The sequence below is a fragment of the Ornithorhynchus anatinus genome, unplaced genomic scaffold, assembly GCF_004115215.2.
Source record: "Ornithorhynchus anatinus isolate Pmale09 unplaced genomic scaffold, mOrnAna1.pri.v4 scaffold_80_arrow_ctg1, whole genome shotgun sequence".
NCBI classification, from domain to species: Eukaryota; Metazoa; Chordata; class Mammalia; order Monotremata; family Ornithorhynchidae; genus Ornithorhynchus; species Ornithorhynchus anatinus.
Genome location: NW_024396936.1, coordinates 713,490 through 736,074, shown reverse-complemented (window position 1 = coordinate 736,074; position 22,585 = coordinate 713,490). Strand labels below are relative to the sequence as shown.

At 46.5% G+C, this 22,585-nt stretch overlaps 1 pseudogene; it reads left to right on the top strand.

Annotated features, from left to right (window-relative positions):
* Positions 1-5,791: 5,791 nt before the first annotated feature.
* Positions 5,792-6,729, top strand: LOC100087979 (annotated as a pseudogene).
* The last annotated feature ends 15,856 nt before the right edge of the window (positions 6,730-22,585 follow it).

Here is a 22,585-nt window from a genome sequence, read left to right as displayed (position 1 = left end):
TGGTCAGATAGAAGAATTTCAGAATTGGTGAGGGTAGAGATTGTACAGTGACTTGAAATTATAAAATCAAGTCAGTGTACCCAAGTCCTTGAGTGTATGAGATGGGGTGGAGTAGGAGGAGACTGGAGTAAAAGAGAGAGAGGAGATAGACAGTGTAAGGATCATCAGGGACAACCACATGAATACTGAAGCCCCCAGAGATCAATGTAGTGTCCACTGTTCTAAGAGCTGGGGTAGATACAAGGTAGTCAGATTGGACACAGTCCCTATCCCACAAGGAGGTCCCAGTCTTAATCCTCATTTTACAGTGGCTACTGCAAGCAGATACCAAGATCCGAACTAACATCTTTTCTTGAATTCATTCATTCATTCAATCGTATTTATTGAGTGCTTACTTTGTGCAGAACACTGTATTAAGCATGTGGGAGAGTACCATACAATTAAATTACAGATATGTACAATAAAATCACATCATCCTCAGCAGCAGGAAGTGGCAAGTGGCATGTCATTCATGACCTTGGAGAGGACAGTTTCCATGGAGTGGCAGAGGGGTGGAATCCAGATTGCAGGAAACAGAGGTGAGAATGGGAGGAGATGAAGTAGAGGCTTTGGAGAGTGAGTAGTTGAAGACTATGGTCAGAGAGGGAAGAAAGGAGTTATATGTTTTAATTGGGTATGATGGGATGAGTTCAGAGGCACAGGTGGAGTCAGTAGGTTTTAAGAGGAGACAGGAGATCGCTTAAGGTACTGCTGGGAAGAATGGGAGAGTTGCAGAAGGTGCATTAAGAGGGTAGAACTGGAGAGGTGCAAGGGAAAGTTAACAAAGATCACCTCAGTGGCTTCAATTTTATCAATGAAATAGGTGGCAAGGTCACTGGGGCAAGGGATGGGGAGGCAAGGGGAACAAGAGATTTGAAGGGGGAGTTAAAAGTCTAAAACAGTTGGAGCTTACAGTGGGCATAGGCATAAATAAGGGTGGAGAAGTACTGTTGTTTGGCTGAGGACAGGGCAAAATTATCGCAGGTGAGATGAATTAGTTATTGATGAGGATGGCTTGATGTCTGGATTTCCTCCAGCAGTGCTCCACTGTTTTAGCATAGGAGCAGAGTAAAATTACTGTGGAGGTGATACAGGACTGCTGGTTGGTGGTATTGATTGAGGGATAGGAGAGTGAGGGAGTTGAGTTCAATGGACAGAGCAGAATTGAGGGTATGACTATGTGCAGCAAGAGAAGGTAAGTTGACAATGAAGATCAAATGCAGCAAGATGACTTTGGAAACCTGGAGGGTGGAAGAGGGATTGGAATTCTTGGTTGGGTAAGAGGATTGTTTTTCTGGAAGGTGTTATGTGGGAGAGAAGACAGGTGAAGAGGTTATGGGCATACACTTGGTGAAGTTAGAAGCTGTCCGGTATCTAGAGATGACAGTATTGAGAGTGCATCCAAGTTGGCGACTTAATGAGGCGGGGTGAAGCAAGAGGTTGATGGAGCTGAGGAGTGAGAAGAAGTGGACAGCGGGAAGGTCATTGTGCATACCATTGTGGACATTGAAGTCCCCCAAAATAAGTGTAGGGATGGAGAAAGAGAGAAGGAATGTGAGAAAGGGATCGAAGTTGTTTAGAAATTTGGAAATGAGGCCTGGAGGTGGGGATAGATGATGTTGACTTAGTATCTCAAATGAGTGTAAAAATAATAATAATAATAATAATGGTGGTATTTGTTAAGTGCTCACTATGTGCCAAGCTATATACTAAGCACTCACATAGGTAAACAGATAGGACAATCTCTGCCCTACATGGGGCTCACAGTCCAAGAGGGAGAACAAGAAAATGTGTGGAACATCTCAGGATCTTTGGGCTCCTTATCTTGAATGAATCTACTGAACAGACAAAAAAATGCAGAGGCACTATGTATATGATACCATTCTCATTCTCTTCCTCCACTTTAGAGTTGAAATTTTGGGTTTCAATGGGGGCTGAGGGAGCTCAAATCACCAGTACTCAATTCAGACCAAGAGAATGGAGATTTTTTGGATTGAGATGTTTTGACTGAATTTTGTAATATGACATAAAGCAAAAACTTCTCTATATCTGATTATCCCATGATTCGACATCAAATGTCAGGTCTGCACAGCTGTATCATGCAAAAGTATAGTATATTAGAACGGGTAATACTTTACAATTTTGTACCATTGATTGATGTATTCTATCTGTGTTTCATTCAAGGCCAAAAAGATGCATCTTTCAGTCCTTGGGAAAAATCAGGCTCTTCAGTGCTTTTAAAAATGGTATTTATTAGGTGCTTACTATGTGTCATGCATTTTAGTAGAGAGATGATAATTTAATCAGACATAGTCCCTGATCCACATAGCTCGCAATCTAAGATGTATGAAAAACAAATATCAAATCCCTATCTTTCAGCTGAAGAAACTGAGGTCCAGCGAGGGTAAGTGACTTACCCAAGATGTTGCAGCAGGAGAATGGTGCAGCTGAGATTAGAACACTGTTTTGTTGACTCGACTCTATTAATTCCCCCATCCCTAATTATTTTACTATCCATTCATTCAATTGTATTTATTAAGCACTTACCGTGTGCAGAGCAGTGTACTAAGTGCTTGGGAAAGTACAATACAACAATAAAGAGTGACAATTTCTGACAAAAACGAGCTCACAGTCTTGGCGGGGGCGGGGATAGTGGGAGGACAAGGGATACAGACATCAATACAGATAAAGAGACATCGATATAAATGAGTCAAATTACAGATACATACATAAGTGCTGCGAGCTCACAGTCTTGGCGGGGGTGGGGATAGTGGGGGGACAAGGGATACAGACATCAATACAAATAGACATCAATATAAATGAGTCAAATTACAGATACATACATAAGTGCTGTGGGGTGGGGGCGGGGGAGGGAAGAGAAAAGGGAGCAGGTCAGGGCGATGCAGAATGGAGTGGGAGTTGAGAAAAAGTGGGCCTTAGTCTGGGAAGGCCTCATAGCGGAGTTGTGCCTTCAGTCAGGCTTTGAAGGCGAGCAGCATAATTGGCAGATTTGAGGAGGGAGGACATTCCAGGCCAGAGGTAGGACGTGGGCTAGGTTCGGTGACAAGACAGGCCAGATGGAGGCACGTGAGAAGGTTAGCATGGAGAAGCAGCGTGGCTCAGTGGAAAGAGCACGGGCTTTGGAGTCAGGGCTCATGAGTTCGAATCCCAGCTCTGCCACTTGTCGGCTGTGTGACTGTGGGCAAGTCACTTAACTTCTCTGGGCCTCAGTTCCCTCATCTGTAAAATGGGGATTAAGACTGTGAGCCCCACGTGGGACAACCTGATTCCCCTATGTCTACCCCAGCGCTTAGAACAGTGCTCGGCACATAGTAAGCGCTTAACAAATACCAACATTATTATTATTATTATTATTATTATTATTATTATTAGAAGAAGCGTGGCTCAGTGGAAAATGCCCGGGCTTGGGAGTCAGAGGTCATGGGTTCAAATTCCAGCTCTTCCACTTGGCAGCTGTGTGACTGTGGGCAAGTCACTTAACTTCTTTGTGCCTCAGTTACCTCATCTGTAAAATGGGGATTAAAACTGTGAGCCCCACGTGGGACAACTTGATTACCCTGTATCTCCCCCAGTGCTTAGAACAGTGCTCTGCACAGAGTAAGTGCTTAACAAATACCAACATTATTATTATTATTATGAGAGGAGTGAAGTGTGCAAGCGGAGTCGTAGAAGGAGAGAAGCGAGGTGAGGTAGGAGGGGGCAAGGTGTTGGAATGCTTTAAAGCCACTATCTGTCTGCCCCTGTAGAGGATAAACCCCCTATGAACAAGGATCACATCTACCAACCTTTTTGCATTGTATTCTCGCAAGCACTTACTACACTGCTCTGCAAGCAGTAAGTACTTAAAAAATACTATTGATTGATTGATTGACTCCTAGACCCTAGCTATTTTCAGATTTCCGAGTTATCTCTGAGTTTGGATATTCATTTTTCAAAAGGTATTGATGACATTAATGGAAATTGACTTTAAAATGGGCACTTGTGTATCAGTCGGTGTGCATGTCCACATTTCTGCCTATTGTGTAGCTTCAAAATCATTTTGATTTTCACTTCTGACTCCAAACTCACTCAGCTCTGAGAATCCTCGCAAAGTGGCTTCATGTCCATTTCCTGCCAATTTCCACCCTGACCTTTCCCCCACTGGCTTCTGCAGTTCCTCATCTCACTCCACTCAAATAATCAAATTACCCACCTACAGGCCACCCACTAAAAACCCTGTTTCTCCAAAGCCCTTTACAGACAGTAGTCCTAGTTAGACCCATCAGGAATGGAAAATAGATTGAGATTCCAGGGAATAAATTCCAGATTTTAGTTCAGGATGCATAGCTAAGCCCCATAAGATGCTCTATTTTAGAGGCAAATTTGGATGAATTCATGGACATGAAGTTTATATTACAATACTGGGGGAGAGGGGCAGGCAAGGCTGTAGATAGAATTATTAGGGATATTCTGTTGCCATTTTTGGAGATGGAATACTGGACTTGCTAGACCCAGTTCTGACCCAATAAGAGCAATTTTTTTAATATTCTTAAATCCATAGATGAAAACTCCAACAGAGTGCTTCACTTCACATGAAGTCAAATCCAAATCTCCTCACAGTTGGCTTCAAGGCTCTTGACTAATTCTCCCCATCTTAATGATTTAGCTCTCTTTGCTCCACTACTCCTCATTTTACAGTTTTCCCTCATACCAAGCTCACCTTCTAACGGTATCTCACTCTCAACTCTCCATCCTCCAACTCCTCAATCCTTTTATTCCCCCAGCCTGGGTCTCCTTCTCCCCATTTTTACTGGACCACAGCTCTCCCCATTTTTTCAAAACTTCTAAAAAATACATTATCCAGGAAGCCCACCTCAGCATCCTACCCAGATCAACACAACACACACACTTAGTACTTAATAGACTTTATTCTTCTCCTCTGCACTTATGCATGTATATATATTTATCTGCATATTCAATCATTTATTCTTCTAAGTCATTGACACATTTATGCTACTAGTTGTTCACTTTTTCTTCTTCCTGCTCTTCCTGTTTTAACTGACAAAAATATGGCCTTTTACCCATGAGATTGCAGAGCCCTTGAAAGCAAAGAACATTCACTTGTATTGAATTATCCCCAGGCCCTTTACCTGCTAGGCTGTAATTTATTTTATTATCCATCTACCCCCACCTAGCTTGTAGGCTCCTTAAGGGCAGGGATCATGACACTGACTCTACTATACTCTCACAAACACTTAGTACAGTATTTTGCATGCAATAAAGGCTCATTAAATACCATTGATTACCAGAGATGGATTTTTAAGGGATGCCTGGTCAGGAAGGGCTGAGGTGGAAGAAAGGGGAGCAAGGAGCAGGAGAAGGAAATCCCACAGGATTTAAGAGAATCTCCTTGTTCAAGAATAAGGCTCAATCAATAATCCATGGTATTTATTGTGCTCTTACTTCAGGAGAACACTGTTGTAAGCACTCAAAAGAATACAATAATCAGATCTGTTCCCTGCCCTTAATGAGCTTAAAGCCTAGAGGGGGAGATAGACAATAATATGAGTAAATATTAAATTTATAATTATTTAAAGATACGTAGATAAGGAGATGATTCCTCTTCTATACCCAACCAATCTCGTAGTCACACTGGCTCATTTTCTTCAAGGAGAATAGAAATCTCAGCTCTCACTACATCAGTCTTTCCACAACAACCCATTTCTTTCTCTCCCAGAAAAGAATGCTGGCAATGAGGAACGACAGTCTCGGAGAACATTTCACCCTCATGGGCTTCTCTGATCAGCCACAGCTGGAAGTGATTCTATTTGTGGTTGTCTTGACCTCCTATCTCCTGACCCTGGTGGGCAACACCATCATCATTGTGGTGTCACGTCTGGAGCCCAGGGTCCACACCCCCCTGTACTTCTTGCTCTCTCATCTCTCCTTAGTGGACCTCTGATTCACCACCAGCATTGTCCCCCAATTATTATGGAACCTGTGGGGGCCATCTAAGGCCATCACTGTTGTGGGCTGTGCCATCCAGCTCTATGTCTCCCTTGCTCTGGGCTCAGCTGAATGCGTCCTCCTCCCTATCATGGCTTTTGACCACTACACTGCTGTCTGTCGGCCCCTCCACTACAGGTCCATCAAGCACCCACGGTTCTGCCATGCTCTGGCAGCTGTAGCATGGACCAGTGGTCTGGGCAACAGTGTGATTCAGAGTACCATTACTCTCTGGCTTCCCCACTGTGGGGACCGGTACCTTGCCCACTTTATCTATGAAGTGCCTGTTCTGATCAAGCTGGCATGTGTGGACACAAAAGCCAATGAGATCCAGCTCTTCATGGCCACTCTGGTCCTGCTCCTTCTGCCCATGAGCCTGATCATGCTATCCTATGGGTTCATTGCCCGGGCCGTGCTGAGAATCAAGTCATCCCAGGCTGGCAGAAAGCCCTGGGCACTTGCGGGTCCCACTTGCTGGTGGTGACTCTCTTCTTCGGTATGGGCTTGATCATCTACATCCAGCCCAACAGCTCTTTCTCCAAGACTTCAAGCAAATTCCTGACACTCTTTTACATGGTGGTTACCCTCACACTCAACCTAATCATCTACACCCTGAGGAACAAGGACATGCTGGGGGCAGTGAGGAGGCTGTTGTGGAAAGACTGCCGTTCAACGAAAACTTGAAATCAAGAATCAAGTACTGGTGATGTTCGGTCAGGGACTGAAATGAGCATAGGGGTCAATCCTCCCCTCCACCCTCACCCCCACCCACCAAATCTGAGTTCAACTGATGCAGAATTCAGCTGATTCAACTGGCCAAAAATCAAACTAGACTCTGAACAGTAAACTCCTTGTCAGCAGAGATCATTATATTCTCCCAAGTGCTTAGTTTAGTTCTCTGCAAACCATAAGAACTGAATAAATATTATTTATTGATTGATTGTCCCTTCAAGGGGTCATAAACTCAATGAGTTTTATTCTATCTATCCAGATTTACACTGGCAGAATCCTTCTGTAACACGGGAGTTATGTTCTTTAAGAATCTCATCTTGAGGGAAAATCTCATAATAATCACTGATTCAATGGGAATGAATGGGTTAGAGCTTCCAAGATTTGGAGATATTATTGTGATTGGAATTTTTAGATACAAGTCCCCTTATTCTTCAGACCACCAATAATAGAATGCTTTGCATTCTTGCCATTCATTGTCATTTTACTGCATTAAATACTGTAAAGTCCAAATACACAAAGTACTTCACAGTACAGTAGAGTAAGACTGAGTTGAAGGGTGGCAAGTGTAACAGCAACTTGTCTAGTGAATACAGTACAGACCTGGGAGTCAGGAAGACCTGCATTCTAATCCCAGTTCTGACACTTGTCTTCTGTGTGACCTTGGGCAAATCACTTAACTTCTCTGTGCCTCAATTACCTCATATGGGAAATGGGGATTAAGACAGTGAGGCCCATGTGGTACATGGACAATAATGATAAAAATAATGATGGCATTTGTTAAGCATTTACTATCTGCCAAGCACTGTTCTAAGTGCTGGGGTGGTTACAAGGTAATCAGGTTGTCCCACATGGGGCTCACAGTCCTCCCATTCTCTCCTGGACCCCCTCCAATCTGGCTTCCGTACCCTCCACTCTACAGAGACTGCTCTCTCTAAGGTCACCCATGACCTCCTTCTTGCCAAATCCAATGGCTCCTAATCCATTCTGATCCTCCATGACCTCTCTGCTGCCTTTGACACTGTCGACCATCCCCTCCTCCTCCATACCTTATCTCACCTTGGCTTCACGGACTCCGACCTCTGCTGGTTCTCCTCTTACCTCTCTGGCCGGTCATTCTCGGTCTCCTTCGCTGGCGCCTTCTCCCCCTCCCATCCTTTAACTGTTGGAGTTCCTCAAGGGTCAGTTCTTGGACCTCTTCTGTTCTCCATTTACACTCACTCCCTCGGTGAACTCATTCGCTCTCACGGCTTTGACTACCATCTCTACGCAGATGACACAAGCAGCGTGGCTCAGAGGAAAGAGCCTGGGCTTCGGAGTCAGAGGTCATGAGTTCGACTCCCGGCTCTGCCGCTTGTCAGCTGTGTGTGACTGTGGGCAAGTCACTTCACTTCTCTGTGCCTCAGTTACCTCATCTGTAAAATGGGGATTAACTGTGAGCCTCACGTGGGACAACCTGATTACCCTGGATCTACCCCAGTGCTTAGAACAGTGCTCTGCACACAGTAAGCGCTTAACAAATACCAACATTATTAGATCTACATCTCTGCCCCTGTCCTCTCCCCCTCCCGTCAGGCTCGCATCTCCTCCTGCCTCCAGGACGTCTCCACCTGGATGTCGGCCCGCCACCTAAAACTCAACATGAGCAAGACTGAGCTCCTCATCTTCCCTCCCAAACCCAGTCGTCTCCCAGACTTCTCTATCACCGTGGATGGCACGACCATCCTTCCCATCTCTCAGGCCCGCAATCTCGGTGTCATCCTTGACTCGTCTCTCTCGTTCACCCCACACATCCTATCCGTTACCAAGACCTGCCGGATTCACCTTTACAATATCGCCAAGATCCGCCCTTTCCTCTCCACCCAAACGGCTACCTTACTGCTACAGGCTCTCGTTATATCCCGGCTAGACTACTGTGTCAGCCTTCTCTCTGACCTCCCTTCCTCCTCTCTCGCCCCACTCCAGTCTATTCTTCACTCCGCTGCCCGGCTCATCTTCCTGCAGAAACGATCTGGGCATGTCACTCCCCTTCTTAAACAACTCCAGTGGTTGCCTATCAACTTCCGCTCCAAACAAAAACTCCTCACTCTAGGCTTCAAGGTTCTACATCACCTTGCCCCTTCCTACCTCTCCTCCCTTTTCTCTATCTACCGCCCACCCCGCACGCTCCACTCCTCTGCCGCCCACCTCCTCACCGTCCCTCGGTCTCGCCTATCCCGCCGTCGACCCCTGGGCCACGTCCTCCCGCGGTCCTGGAACGCCCTCCCTCCTCACCTCTGCCAAACTGATTCTCTTCCCCTCTTCAAAACCCTACTTAAAACTCACCTCCTCCAAGAGGCCTTCCCAGACTGAGCTCCTCTTCTTCCTCTACTCCCTCTACCACACCCCCTTCACCTCTCCGTAGCTAAACCCTCTTTTCCCCCTTTCCCTCTGCTCCTCCCCCTCTCCTTTCCCATCCCCTCAGCACTGTACTCGTCCGCTCAACTGTATATGTTTCCATTACCCTATTTATTTTGTTAATGAATTGTACATTGCCTTGATTCTATTTAGTTGCCATTGTTTTTACAAGATGTTCTTCCCCTTGACTCTATTTATTGCCATTGTTCTTATCTGTCCGTCTCCCCCAATTAGACTGTAAGCCCGTCAAACGGCAGGGACTGTCTCTATCTGTTGTCGACTTGTTCATTCCAAGCGCTTAGTACAGTGCTCTGCACATAGTAAGCGCTCAATAAATACTATTGAATAATCCCCATTTTCCAGATGAGGTAACTGAGGCACAGAGAAATTAAGTGGGTTGCCCAAAGTCACACAGCTGACAAGTGGTTGAGTCAGGATTAGAACCCGTGACCTCTGACTCCCAAGGCCATGCTTTTTTCCACTGAGTCATGCTGTCCAACATGGGAAGGAACAGGCCTTCTTAGACTAAGCTCCCCTTTTCCTCAGCTCCCCTTCTCCTCTGCGTCACCCCAACTCGCTCTCTTTGCTCCACGCCCTCTTCCTGCCCCACATTACTTGTGTATATTTGTATGCAACTATAATTCTATGTATTTATATTGATGCCTGTTTACTTATTTTGATGTCTGTCTCCCCCCTTCTGGACTATAAGCCCAGTGTGGGTAAAGATTGTCTCTCTTTATTGCTCAATTGTACTTTCCAAGCACTTGGTACCGTGCCCTGCATAAAATTAACACTCAATAAATACGATCGAATGAATGGATGAATGATTAACTTGTATCTACCCCAGTATTCAATACAGTGCCTGACACATAGTAAATGCTTAACAAATACCATTAAAAAAACAGCATCCTGCCTTGACCAACACCCTATATAAGCATACAGTCATTTCTTCCATCACCAAATTTTCTTACCCATGTTGTAAATTGTGTTATTCCAGAATAACTCAGGTTGCAAGTTCATGAAGGACAGGGTTTGTGCCTATCCAACTCTATTGTATGATACTCTCCTTAATGCTTAGTTCAGTGCTCTGCACGCAGTATGTGCTCAATAAATGCCATTGAGTGGGTGATTTGATTAGTTGACTGAAGTTGTAGACAGAGTGCTCTCTGACTCTTCCACTACCTAATATCTAAATCATGTAAAGGAAATGCATATTATAGCTAAACTGGGTGCACATATATTATCTCACCCAAGTTAAATGGACCTAAAATAAGCAATCCATTTGTCCAGTTTCACAATAATTCCAACAATCAGTGCTTTCTATTGAAGCTAAGTATGGCTCTAAATCCATTTGTTTCTGGTTTGATGTCAAAAATGTGCTGCACAGACAGTTTGGAAGTACATCTACTATGTAATTCTGTGAAAAATAATAATAATAATAACAATAACATATACTTAGCCTTTATTATGTGCCAAACACAGTGCTAAATTCTGGGTAGATACAAGATAATCAAATTGGACACAGTTTCTGCCCCACACAGAGCTCATGTCATCCCTGTTCACCCTGCCCCCTAACCCCACGTTGATCCTGCTAAACTCTCGTCTCAAATTCATTGGGAGTAGTCACTGGAAGATGAATCTCAATAGCTGATCTCTCTTCCTGCTGAGGAGGGATCGCTCACCATCGTCACTTCTGCTAAAATAAAAGCTCTGAATCCAGACTCTGTTCATGTGCAAAATATGGCTACTTAAATATTTTACAGAAATTCCAGCTAGTCTGGATTATTATATGCTATCATTCTGCAAATGGTTAAATTCATATTTTTTTTTGTGTGAAACCCCTGAAAGTGCTAGTTGTTCGGATAAGTGCCAGCAGAGAAAAGGAAAGGGTAGTAGTAATTAAATATTATTCTTAAAACGTTTCAGTCTTTTCATTTTCTGTGTCTTATTTACAGGTGACTCAATAAATGTCATCATATTTCAACAAAGCAAACTGGCTTTAACTGACCAAAGTGCCTAAAAATAGACTAAAAATTCTGATGAATTTCTAGACCAGTCATATTTACTTAGCAATTGCTAGAGACCATGTTTATTGATCATATTAAATACTTTATAATGCATTTGATCAAAATTCATCCAACACAAATACTTGTGAGTCAGGAACTATGGATGTGCCTAGATCTGAGATTACAGAAAGGAAATCCAGCATGAAGGATTTATAAATGTTTAGTGTCTTGTTCCAAGCCAGTTACACTCTCTTTTCCATGCCAGCCACGTTCCTGCTTGGGCACAGAGCAGAAGAAATGAGAAGAGGGGCATGGGTGTAGACCATTGTGAAGTACACACAAAGGTTTTATATATATGGGACTGAGTACTGCCAAAGTGACTACAGTGTCATAAGCCATGACCTGATAGAAAATTGCTTTGGTAACCTCTATGGTTCTGCCCACTTTGGCCAGCTAAACTGTGGTTTGTTTCCAACCCCATTACTACTAGAAAACCTCTCTAATAGAATTCACTCAATAGGGAAGCATCAACTGTAATGGATTATCATTTATGTAAGTAATCTTTTTTATGGCATTTGTTAAGTGCTTACTATGTGCTAGACACTGTACTAAGTGCTGGGGTATATACAAGATAATCAGGTCAGACCCAGTTCCTGTCCCACATAGGGTTCACAGACTCAATTCTCATTTTATAAATGAGGGAACTGAGGCCCAGAGAAGTGAAGTGACTAGTTCAAGGTCACATAGCACAAAAGTGGCAGAAGTGGGATCTGCCTGTGTAGCCCTCTGAGTGTAGCTAGGAAGGTGTAGTCAACTAGGATTGATATTTTAAAAAGTATTTTATATATTGACAAAACTTCAGAAAGTGTCACCTTTGGATGTGAATATGCCATTGATTGAAATCCCCAAGATGTTTAATTAATGTATTTTTATTATTGTAATAATTGTATTATTATAATTGTATTCATTATACTATTATTGTAATAATAATAATAATAATGGTATTTATTAAGCGCTTACTATGTGACAAGCACTGTTCTAAGAGCTGGGATAGATACAAGGTAATCAGGTGGTCCCATGTGGGGCTCACAGTCTGAATCCCCATTTTACAGATGAGGTTAACTGAGGCACAGAGAAGTAAAGTGACTTGCCCAAAAGGTCACACAGCAGACAAGTCAGAGAGCCAGGAATAGAACCCACATCTTCTGACTCACAAGCCCAGGCTCTTGCCACTAGGTCACACTGCTTCTCTATCAAAATTGATATACTGAATATGATATATGATATATTCAGTATCATCATCATCATCATTCAACAGCATCAATATCATGCACTGAGCACAGGTGCTGTACTAAACTCCACATTCAGAGGTTAGAGAAGCAGCATGGCTTACTGATAGAGCACTGGCCTGGGAGTCAGAATTACCTGGGTTCTAATTCCGGCTCCCCTCCTTGTCTGCTGTGTGACCTTGGGAAAGTCATTTAACTTCTCTGTGCCTCAGTTCCCTTATCCATAAAATGGGGATAAAGATTGTGAGCCCTGTGTTGGACATGGACTGTGTCCAGCCCAACTAGCTTGTATCTACCCCAGTGCCTAGCATATTATAAGCACTGTAAACACTGTAAGTACAATACCTTAAAAAAGATCAAAATACCGAACAGACCCTCTTCTTTTCCTATGGCTTATGTTTAACTAGGGAAAGACCCCACTCAAGCCAGGTAGCCCCATGCTTCTTCCTTAACCCTATCTCTACCCCAAGAAAATCACAAGAAAATAATTATATGTGAGCAACTACCCACTCTGTTCTTCTGGGGACTCAGAGGTAAGGGCAGGGCCAGGTTCAAAACTCTCTCCCGCTACCTAGAGAATCCACTTGGGGCAGCTCCTTAGTGACTCATGATAATTGTCCCAGTGCCTCCCCCTGGCCTAAAGCTTCTGCACGTAAAACATCTTACAATATCTCCCGAGTCTACCAATGTATTAACCTTCAGGGAATCCAGGCTACAGAAAGAAAAATAACATAAATGAATTGTGTTTGTTAAGCACTTACTATGTGCCGGGCAACTATACTAATCACTGGGGTAGACATAAGGTAATCGAGTTGGACACAGTACTTGTCCAACATATGGCTCACAGTCTTAATCCACATTTTACAGATAAGGAAACTGAGGCACTGAGACGTTAAGTGTCTTGCCCAAGGTCACACAGCACACAAGTAGTGGAACTGAGATTAGAATCCAGATCCTTCTGACTCCCAGACCCAGACTCTATCCACTAGATAACACTGCTTCCTTTTACTCTCCTTCCACTAACCAGGACTCTTTGTAGAAGAACCTTTGAGAACAACCAAGAGAGTCTGATGGCCCTGTCCCCCCCAGTTGCCTTTCACAGTAGGTTTCTTGGAAGAGAGGGAAAGGGTATATGGATGGATTTTTAATAATGATGATATGTGAGTCAGGCTAATCTGGTTGGACACTGTCCCTGCCCTACATGGGGCTCACAGTCTCAATCCTCATTTTATAGATGAGATATCTGAGGCCCGGGGAAGTGAAGTGATTGCCCAAGGTCACACAGCTGATAAGTGGCAGAGCTGGAATTAGAACCAAGGTCACTCTGACTCTCAGGCCCGTACTCTATTGTTACATCCCAGTAGAGTCAATTAGGGGTGGGGACGGTTCATGACTCAACTTTACCGATGGAATAAACCACTATATTCTGTATCACAGTTGGGAAACATTTACTAATATACAGGAAGAACATTAATAGTAAAGGATCCTGCTTCTGTTAAGCCCTCAACTCAGGGGCATTGAGAATTTCCAACCAGAGGATGATCAGATTCATTTGGTGTTCGGGTCCTTAATGGGCAGTCCTGGCACAGTTGTCCACCTGTCAGTCAAGAAGTCCCTCGGGCCTGGGCCGTCCCGGCCTTCCCTTCGGAGGACAGTGAGCAGCCAATTACAGGCCAAGTCCAGCATGGGCATCTCATTGGAAGGTCCCCTCTGTCCAGGCTGTCTCCATTGTCCTCTCCGATAACAGAGAGTAGCAGCAACAGGCATTTCCCTCCAGGCTTTATACTACGCTTGTTGACCATTCTTCCGTGTAAATGGCTCTTACCTACTAATTACAGTACCAGTGCCTACTTCTCTTAGAAGAAATCTTGCTCAGACACCTGCAGATGTGTCAACATTTAGGTCTTTGTGGACCCTGCGATTACAGGAAGCAATATACCGAAGGGCATTAAATTTAACATGGTGTTTAGCTAAGGTGCCAACTGCACACTTCATTTATCCAATAGGCCATTCTCCTTCCTTAGTCAGTCAGTCTTACTTATTTAGCGCTTACTGTGTGCAGAGCACTGTATTAAGTGCTTGGGAGAGTACATTATAACTATATTACGCACACATTCCCTGCCAACACTGAGTTTACTGTCTAGAGGGGGAGACAGACAATAATATAAATGAATAAAATAACAGATATGTATATAACCTCTGGGGATCTGGAAGGGGAGATGAATAAAGGGAGCAAGTCAAGGCGATGCAGAAGGAAATGGGAGAAGAGGAAAGGAGGGCTTAGTCAGGGAAGGCCTCTTGGAGGAGATGTGCCTTCAATAAGGCTTTGAAGGAGGAGAGAGTAATTGTTTGTTGGATATGAGGAGGGAGGGTGTTCCAGGCCAGAGGCAAGATGAAGGTGAGTGGTCAGCAGTGAGATAGACGAGATGGAGGTACAGTGAGAAGGATAGCACTTCAAAAGCAAAGTGTATAGGCTGGGTTAGAGTAGGAGAATAGTAAGGTGAGGTAGGAAGGGGCAGTGCAACTGACCAGTTTAAAGCAATTGGATGGGCAACCACTGGAAGTTCTTGAGGAGTGAGGAAATGTGACCTGAATAATAACAATAATAATAATAATTATGGCATTTGTTAAGCATTTACTATGTGCCAGGCACTGAACTAAGCACTGGGTTGGATACAAGCCCCTCAAGAAGCTCACAGTCTTCATCCCCTTGTACCAATGAGGGAACTGAGGCACAGAGAAGTGGTGTGACCTCCCCAAGGTCACAAAGAAAACAAGTGGTGGATTATGTTTTTGTAGAAAAATGATCCGGGCAGCAGAATGAAGTGTGAAATGGAGTGTGAGGTGGCAGGGAGGTCAGCAAGGAGGCTGATATAGTAATCAAGGCAAGATAGGATAAATGATTAGATTAATGTGGCAGCTGTTTAGATGGAGAGGAAAGAGTGGCCCTTTAGAGAACCACTGGTGCAGGGACAAAATACAGGACAGAGAATTGTTGGTATCACCCCTTCCTCTGACCCTCAAAGTAATCGGGGATTTCAGTTTTAATAAATCTTCAAGAAAAAAGAAGCCATTCCCACAGTCCTTTTACTGCTACAGTATTTCCAACTTTTATCACTTAGGAAGAGCTTCTGGAGGACTTTCCTCAATCCATCCTGATGAAATGTTTTTGTCACCCTTTCAGATAGAAAGAGGAAGTTCAGAGAGCAATTTCTGACTAAGCCTTCATGGAGATAGACCTTAATAGTGATCCTAACCCTAACCTACCCCTAACTCCAATCCTGACCATAAAGCAAAGTCCATTCCATGCCTCCCCTAATAAAAAAAGGATTCTCCTCACTTCTCATAGAGTTAGGGTTGGTTGTCACAAGATCCATTTTCTTCTGTGCTCTTGCTCTGAGGGAATCTTCCACATCAAAGGAAGAAGGATAAGCTCTAATGTATGCTTGCGCCTCTCCTCAGACTCTTAAATCCCATGATCCAATAACTCCCCATAATTCAAAGTTTAAATTCCGAATGCAAATGCAGTATGGGATTGTCCCAGCAACGTCCAGCGGTCATTATCTTGTTCAGATGGATGTGAATGGAGATTCCCCTTGCTCTTCTCTCCAAACTGTGAGTCAGAGGTTAACCTGGAGACAGTGGTGGGGGTGGGGGTTGAGGACTGTGGGGCAAGTTCTGTGGGAGAATGGGAGGACTGTACAACTGGAACCCCAGCGAACAGAAAATGGGCCTCATTATGGAAGGTAAATGCTGGATAAATTAATTTCAATGTTGGGTCCAGCTCCCTTGCAGCCTGGCCCCTATTCCCGCTAGCTCTTTGGCTGCCGATCGCCCACTCATCTACGCTGGGACCGCCTCTCCTGGGAGCTGAGCCTTGGGACTGCCCGGCTCCTTGGAGCCATCGCCACGTGGGTTCGGGATCTCTGCTCCCTTGGGGGTGAGTTTTGGACCACCGGTCCCCTTGTTTCCCACTGAATCAGCCGCCACATGGACTTGGGATCTCCTCTCCCTTGCAGCGGAGCCTTGGACAGCCCGGCCCCTATTCCCAGCAAGCCCTAGCCTGCCGACCGCCGACTCATCTGCGCCACTACCGCCTCTCCCGAGGACCCGCGTCCGACTGAACCTCTCTGCACACCCGCTCAAGAACTCTGACACTAAGGATCTCCCCTCCCGCCCCCCTGCACCCGCAGAATCCCCAGCCACCAGCTCCCATTGTGCTCCCCTGGTCGTCTCTGGGGACATTGCGCTCCCCTGCTCAGGCCCGGGGACATTGCGCTCCCCTGCTCGGCCCTGGGGACATTGCGCTCTCCTGCTCGGCCCTGGGGACATTGCGCTCCCTTGCTCGGGCTCGGGGACATTGCGCTCCCCTGCTCGGGCCAGGGGACATTGTGCTCCCTAACCGCCCTCCACCCACTCTGCCGAAGGGGCCATTTTGGGAAGCCCCCATTCCCTCTTCCCCCGTGAGGTGATTGATCTCCCCCGCCCCGGGCGATGATGTCCTTGTTTTCACTGTGTTACCTTATCTTAGCCGCCGCCTATGCCCGCAGCCCACTCCGGACATGCTCAGGGCTCCCGCCGCCGCCTCGGAGACATTTGGACATGACCCCCAGGACTCTCCTTGCTGCTGGCCTTTTGACTTTGATTTTGATCAGGTCGACACTTAGTCAAGTCGACCCCCGACCCTGGTCATCACCCGCTTATTAATACTACTTTCTTGTATCATATTGTATCATGTTACTATATTACCGATTTCGCATTTTATCGTTAATTGTTCTCAGTGCTGCCACTTCCTCTCTGGCCTCAACATGTCCTTCCAACCCCCCTTCTCCCATCTGCCCCTCCCAATCCTCTCCTTCCCCTTCCCCATTCTCGCCCAGCTCTTTCCCCCCTCTCCTCTGCCTCCTGCCCTCCTCCCCTTCCCCACCCTAGAACCCCACTTTGCCAGCTCCACCCCTCTTCCCCCTCCCCCTACGCTCCTCCCCACCAAACAACCTCCTCCCACCCTCCCCCCTTCCCTCTTCCCCACCCACGACCCATCCCTGTCCTCCTGTCCCACCACCACCGCTCCTCCCCCTCTTCCCGTCCAGGGCCCCGCCACCTTGTTCCCATCCAAACCCTCCCCTTCCCCCTCTTTCCCCCCTCTCCCCCTCTTGCACCCACAGCTACTTTCAAGTGTGGCCTCTGGAACCCCGGCTCCATTACAGGTAAACTACCTTTCACCCTTGACCTTTTTCTTTCCGGCACTCTCCTGCTCCTCGCCCTTACTTAAACCTGGCTCTCTCCTGAAGACAGGGTCTCCGCCGCTGCTCTCTCCAGCGGAGGCCTCTCCTTCTCCCACTCCCCCAGACTCACCGGAAAGGGAGGAGGTGTAGGCTTCCTCCTCTCACCCCGCTGCCGCTTCCACATTATCCCTCCTCCCCCTTCCCTCTCCTTCCCCTCCTCTGAAGCCCATATCATTCGCCTCTACCACCCCCTCCAGACACTTGTAGCTGTCATCTATCGTCTTCTTCAACCACCTAGACCCCTTTCTCACCTTCCTTCTCTCCTTCTCTCTGCCCACTCTGATCCTCGGAGACTTCAACATCCACATGGATGTACCCGGTGACTCCTCTGCTGCCCTCCTGCTATCGCTCCTTGACTCTGCCGACCTCCTGTTCCACCACACCTCGCCCACTCACCGACTCGGTCACACCCTCGATCTCGTCATCTCCCACCGCTGCACCATCTCCTCCCTCACCAACTCTGAAATCCCTCTCTCAGACCATAACCTTCTCACCTGCCTTATCTCTCACACTCTCTCCCCCTACAAATCTATACTACCCCCCCACAGAGATCTCCACTCTGTTGATCCTATCCATCTCTCCAAAAGCATCTCTCCCCACCTTGCCCCCCGTCCTCTCTTCCCACTCTCGATGATCAGGTCACTGCTCTCAACTCCATCCTCTCAACTCTCTCGCCCCCCTTTCCCTCCGCCGCTCTCGCTTCACTAACCCACAGCCCTGGGTCACCGCCTCTGTTCGCCTCCTACGTTCCTATGCTGGAGCTGCGGAGCGCTGCTGGCGAAGATCCAAGCACCAAGCCGACCTTATCCATTTCAAATTTACCCTTTCAGGCCTTAACTCTGCCCTCTCCTCAGCCAGGCAAAACTTCTTTTCTTCCCTCATTGACACCCATGCCAGTCACCCCACCAATTGTTCCGGACCTTTAATTCTCTCCTTAGGCGCCCTGTTCCTCCCCCTCCCCCATCCCTCACCCCCAGTGATCTGGCCTCCTACTTCATGACGAAAATTAACACGATCAGGTCTGAGCTCCCCAAAGTCCCCCTCCCCCTTCTGCGTCCCCCCGCCCAACCCTCTCCCCTACTTTTCCATCCTTCCCTGCAGTATCCTCAGAGGAGATCTCCCTCTTCGCAAGTGCCACCCCCTCCACCTGTGCTTCGGACCCCATTCCTGCCCACCTTATAAAAACATCACCCCTGCCCTTCTCCCCTCCTTAACTTCTATCTTTAACCGCTTACTCTCCAATGGCTTCTTCCCCTCTGCCTTTAAACATGCCCATGTCCCCCCATCCTGAAAAAACCCTCTCTTGACCCCATTTCCCTTTCCAGTTATCGCCCTATCTCCCTACTGCCCTTCCTTTCCAAGCTCCTAGGATGAGTCGTCTACACTCGCTGCCTTGAATTCCTTAACTCCCATTCTCTCCTGGACCCCCTCGAATCTGGCTTCCGTCCCCTCCACTCTACCGAGACTGCTCTCTCTAAGGTCACCCATGACCTCCTTCTTGCCAAATCAAATGGCTCATACTCTATCCTAATCCTCCTTGACCTCTCAGCTGCCTTTGATACTGTTGACCATCCCCTTCTCCTCCAAACCTTATCTCACCTTGGCTTCACGGACTCCATCCTCTCCTGGTTCTCCTCTTATCTTTCTGGCCGCTCATTCTTGGTCTCCTTGCAGGCTCCCCCTCCCCCTCCCATCCTCTAACTTTAGGAGTTCCTCAAGGGTCAGTTCTTGGCCCTCTTCTGTTCTCCATCTACACTCACTCCCTTGGTGAACTCATTCGCTCTCACGGCTTCAACTATCATCTCTATGCAGATGATACATCTCTGCCCCTGTCCTCTCCCCCTACCTTCAGGCTTGTATCTCCTCCTGCCTCCAAGACGTCTCTACCTGGATGTCTGCCCGCCACCTAAAACTCAACATGTCCAAACCTGAGCTCCTCATCTTCCCTCCCAAGCCCTGTCCTCTTCCTGACTTCCCTATCACTGTGGATGGTACCACCATCCTTCCCGTCTCTCAGGCCCACAACCTCGGTGTGATCTTTGACTTGGCTCTCTCGTTCACCCCACACATCCAATCCATCACTAAAACCTGCCGGTCTATCATCAAGATCCGCCCTTTCCTCTCCATCCAAACGGCTATTTTACTGCTACAGGCTCTCATGATATCCCGGCTGGATTATTGTGTCAACCTTCTCTCTGATCTCCCCTCCTCCTCTCTCTCCCCGCTCCAGTCTATTCTTCACTCTGATGCCCGCTCATCTTCCCACAGAAACGCTCTGGGCATGTCACTCCCCTTCTTAAAAACCTCCAGTGGTTGCCTATCAACCTCCGCACAAAACAGAAACTTCTCACTCTAGGCTTCAAGGCTCTCCATCACCTTGTCCCCTCCTACCTCTCCTCCCTTCTCGCTTTCTACTGCCCACCCCGTACGCTCAGATCCTCTGCCCACCACCTCCTCACTGTCCCCCCGTTCTTGCCTATCCCGCTGTCGACCCCTGGGCCACGTCCTCCTGTGGTCCTGGAATGCCCTCCCTCCTCACCTCCGCCAAACCAATTCTCTTCCCCTCTTCAAAACCCTACTTAAAGCTCACCTCCTCCAAGAGGCCTTCCCAGATTGAGCTCCCCCTTTCCCTCTGCTCCCTCTGCTCCCCCTCTACCCCCCCTTCACCTCTCCTCAGCTAAGCCCTCTTTTCCCCCCTTTCCCTCTCTTCCTTCCCCTCTCCCTTCTCCTCCCTTCAGCATTGTACTCGTCCGATCAGCTTTATATATTTTTATTACCCTATTTATTTTGTTAATGAGATGTACATCACCTTGATTCTATTTATTTGCTGTTGTTTTAATGAGCTGTTCATCCCCTTGATTATATTTATTGCTATTGTTTTTGTCTGTTTCCCTCAATTAGACTGTAAGTCCGTCAAAGGACAGGGACTGTCTCTGTTACCGATTTGTACATTCCAAGCGCTTAGTACAGTGCTCTGCACATAGTAAGCGCTCAATAAATACTATTGACTGACTGAATGAATGAATGAATAAATAAATCTTGTTGAATTACACTGGGCATCTCACTTAATCCCTGGATCTCCTGTCTCTGACTATAGATTGTTCTAAGTGCTAAACGTCTAGTCCCAAATGATGTCCTTTACCAGAAGGCTGCATCTCCAGGCCTACTTCATTCTTTCCTTAGGGATCAGCCAATGAATCAATCGATCATATTTATGGAGCACTTACTGTACGCAAAGCACATAACTAAGCACTTGGGAGAGTATAATAGAATTGGTAGACAGATTCCCTGACCACAATGAGCTTTCTGTCTAGAGGACAAGGTGATGGTCCAGAGGGATGTTGCAGAAGGTCCCCCTATATCAGTTTGGCATGATTTTCCCATCTTTCCATTGGGTACCAGTAACAGTGAGCAAGACGAAGGTTAGGATCCCAAAACACTTATTGAGCTCACCCTTTGGTATGATGATGTTGGTATTTGTTGAGTGCTTTCTATGTGCCAAGCATTGTTCTAAGTGCTGGGGTAGATACAAGGGAAACAGGTTGTCCCCCGTGTGACTCAGAGTCTTAATCCCCATTTACAGATGAGGTAACTGAGGCACAGAGAAGGTAAGTGATTTGCCCAAAGTCATACAGCTAAGTGGCAGAGCCCGGATTAGAACCCACGATCTCTGACTCCCAAGCCCTGGCTTTTTCCACTAAGCCATGCTGCTTCTTTTTGGTGGGCTTATCCTTCCAAATTAATCCAAGACAAGTGATTCCCACCATTCCTCCGTCCCCTAACCACTGCTGCCTTCCTGCAGGATGTGATATACATTGAAGGGACACTCGTGTGATGTCTGTAAGTTCATTAGACCCAAACCAGGAAGCAATCATGGAAATGAGGAGGGAAGGAGGAATCAGAATAGGGTGAGTTTGTGGCATCCAGGTTTGTTAATTCTCTGTCCTAGTTATTCCACACTGAAGTGAAGGAAGCTCCTTGGAAACTGCAGTAACTCTTTCAAGCTATTAAGGGCCATTAGAGAATCAGCCTCCTAGTGACAAAAAAAATACTGCCGTTTTTTGGGGGTGGGAGGCAGAGGAGGAGCCCACAGAGGAGACTGAGTATTAACAGTCAGAGAGATAAGAGGAGAACCAGGAGAGGACAGTGCCCGTGAAGCCAAATTTGGATAACATTTCCAGGAGAAGGGGATGGTCGAGAGTGTCGAGGGGAATTAGGCTGGAGTACAGGCTGTAAGATTTGTCAAGAAGGAGATCATTTGTTTACCTTTGAGACGGTGGTTTCTGTGAAGTGAAGGGGGCGGAAGCCAGATTGGAGGGGACCAAGGAGAGAATTGGAAGAAAGGAATCTGAGACAGCGGGTGTAGACAAGTCATTCAAGGAGTTTGGAGAGGAACTGTAAGAGGGAGACGGGGCAATAGCTGGAGGGAGCTGTGGGGTCAAGGGAGGAGTTTTTTAAGGATAGGGGAGACATGGACTGTTTGAAAGCAGTGGGAAAGAAGACATCGCAGAGTGAACAGTAGATGATGCCTGTTAGGGAGGAAAGAAGAGAGGGGTCAAAAGTTTTGATAAGGTGTGAAGGAATGGGGTCCAGATGTCAAGTGGAGGGATGCATTGTGTGAAGGAATGGGGTCCAGATGTCAAGTGGAGGGGTGCATTTTGATCCCACTTTACATATTTACAGACGAGGTAACTGAGGCACATAGAAAGTTAAGTGACTTGCCCTAGGTCATACAGCAGACAGATGTTGGAGCTGGATTAGAACCCAGGGTCCTTCTGACTCCCAGGCCCATGCTCTATCCACTTGGCCACACTGCTTCTTGACATTCAAGATT